Genomic DNA, 2,594 nt, shown 5'->3' with positions numbered 1-2,594 from the left:
ACCTGTGTGCTCATAATACTATCTAGTTTTGTTAAATCCATCAGAGCATCTTAATTGTTTGTTTACTTGTTTGCTCCCCCACCTCACTGCTATGTCTTTTGTTGTTCTAATTCAGGCGCATAGCAAATATCTTGCTGGGAATGGAACTATACTCAGTAAATGTTTGGGGACTGAGTGGTGACTGAATAAATGATGAATGAACAAACCTAGAACAATTTTTTTTTTAAAATATGGAATGCTTTATGAATTTGTGTGTCATGCTTGTGGTAGGGCCATGCTAACCTTCTCTGTATCATTCCAATTTTAGCATATGTGCTGCCAAAGTGAGCACAACACTTATTATTTTTGATAAGCATAAATTACCATGCAGGAATCCATAGTTTTTACTTCAGAACATATTTATAAATGAAATTTTATTCAGCTAAGACACCTGAGTTAGATATTCAACTGAATGGAAAACAGACAAAAATGCAAATAATTTCATATTTACTCACTCATTCAATTCACTCACTTATTCAGGAAATATTTACTAAGAAGTGTCCATATACTAGGCAGTGTTCTAGGCACTGGAGATATAGTTATGCATAAGGCAAACTCCCTGTCCTAATAGGGTTTTGTTGCCATTGCCAAAATAGAACCGTGTGTCTTTTTAAAAAATATATATATTTTATTGATTTTTTTAAAGAGAAGAAGGGAGCAGGATAGAGAGTTAGAAACATCAATGAGAGAGAAACATCGATCAGCTGCCTCCTGCACACCCCCTACTGGGGATGTGCCCGCAACCAAGGTACATGCCCTTGACCGGAATAGAACCTGGGGCCCTTGTGTCCACAGGCCGATGCTCTATCCACTGAGCCAAACCAGTCAGGGCAAATTATGTATCTTAATGGGTTTATTTTATGCAGAGCAGAGAGCTTGATTCCATTAATTTTTATTCATTCATTCATTCATTCATTCATTCAATCTAGGAAAAGCAGTTTTATTAAGGAAAAGCTTCCTATTGAAGGGGAGGTACCCCAGCTGGTTGTCCTCCATTTAATTTTTTTATTTGACACTGACAAACCTAGATCTCAAGTTTAAAATATTTTTATTTAAACATTTTTTATTGCCCTAGCCAGTTTGGCTCACTGGATAGAGCATCATCCTGCGGACTGAAGGGTCCCAGGTTCGATTCCGGTCAAGGGCATGTACCTTGGTTGCAGGCACATCCCAGTAGGGGGTATGGAGGAGGCAGCTGATTGATGTTTCTCTCTCATTGATGTTTCTAACTCTCTATCCCTCTCCCTTCCTTTCTGTAAAAAATCAATAAAATACATTTTAAAAAAATCAATAAAGACATTTTCCAGTCGAAACCGAGTTCCTCGGCTACTGGTGGGTTAGTCGCTATCGGCTAGGCCAGCCTTCTGCCTCTTTCTTACCTTTATTTTCAGAGTTCAGAGAGAGTTTAAATTTCAAGAGAAGAGAAATAGGATAAACAACGAAAATAACTTACTTGGAAACTCAAGTGGTTTGGGTTATTAGAAAAAAAGGGGGAGAAACTAAGATGGCGGCATAAGGAAACACTGAAATTGCTGCCTCCTACAACAACTTCAAAAACACAATAAAAAGACAAAACGGACATCATCCAGAACTACAGGAAGGCTGGCGGAGTGGAAATTCTACAACTAGAAGGAAAGAGAAAAGCACATTGAGGGTCACGAGGTGCGGAAGTAAAGCACAAAGGTACGGAGGCTCGAGCGCGCGCGGAAAGGGGCTGGTACCTGAGGACGCGGTTGTCTTTTTGAATCTGGAGGGAGTCACAAGCTCCCGACTGCTCTGAACTCCGGTTCTGGGAAGTCTCTGGGGACCCAGGACTCATACGGGGAGAAACTGGACTGTCTGGCAGCAGGCAGAACTCGGAACTCGAGGGCGGCTTTCGCTCAGAGGTGCTTGCAGCAATTAAATTATCAGGACACTGAGACACGCGCAGCCCATTAGGGCAGGGCTGAGAATCCGCCATAGTTCCTTGCTCCGCTCTTTGCTTCCTTGAGACCCCGCCTCACCCAGGCTGCGGCAGAGGCTTTTACATATGAATGCCCTGGCCCTTTGCAACCTGAAAATTACCTAACAAACTGCAGCTGGGCCACAGACCCAGAACTTCCAAGAGAAGGCCCAAGGCCCCACAGCAGCTTGCATTGCTTCACAGCTGGGCCTAATCAGGGCACCTCCAAACTCCAAAAAAGGAAGGGGAATCTGCAGTTCTCTTCATAGCTCCTGCTGGGTAACCTCCAAGAGCCAGTGTACCCAGTGGCCAGAGGGGGACCATCCAGATTACAACTCCTCAGATCCATAAGGGACACACTCAGGGGGCAGACTCAGTGAGCACCAAAGCCCCACTGAAGCAAGTCTTGCCCCAGAAGGGTGTCTTCAGCACAGAAGTTCTCCCACTGCAGACACAGCTGATTCTCACTGCCAATTGGCCTGGAGGTCAATTCCTCCCAGTGATCCTACAACAATCAAGGCATAACTACAACAAGACTGTGCACAAAGCCCACAAGGGGGTGCACCAAGAGTGTCCACCTCAGGTAACGGGGGAGGCTGAGCCACTGGGCCCT

At 44.3% G+C, this 2,594-nt stretch overlaps 1 non-coding gene across 1 annotated transcript; it reads right to left on the bottom strand.

Annotated features, from left to right (window-relative positions):
* Positions 1–224: 224 nt before the first annotated feature.
* LOC132213974 (U6 spliceosomal RNA) lies at positions 225–331 on the bottom strand. The gene has a single exon (XR_009448088.1). It is a non-coding gene; the product is annotated as a U6 spliceosomal RNA (small nuclear RNA).
* Positions 332–2,594: the final 2,263 nt, after the last annotated feature.

This window comes from Myotis daubentonii, chromosome 12 (assembly GCF_963259705.1).
Source record: "Myotis daubentonii chromosome 12, mMyoDau2.1, whole genome shotgun sequence".
Taxonomy (NCBI): Eukaryota; Metazoa; Chordata; class Mammalia; order Chiroptera; family Vespertilionidae; genus Myotis; species Myotis daubentonii.
This window is presented reverse-complemented; position numbering and strand designations above follow the sequence as displayed.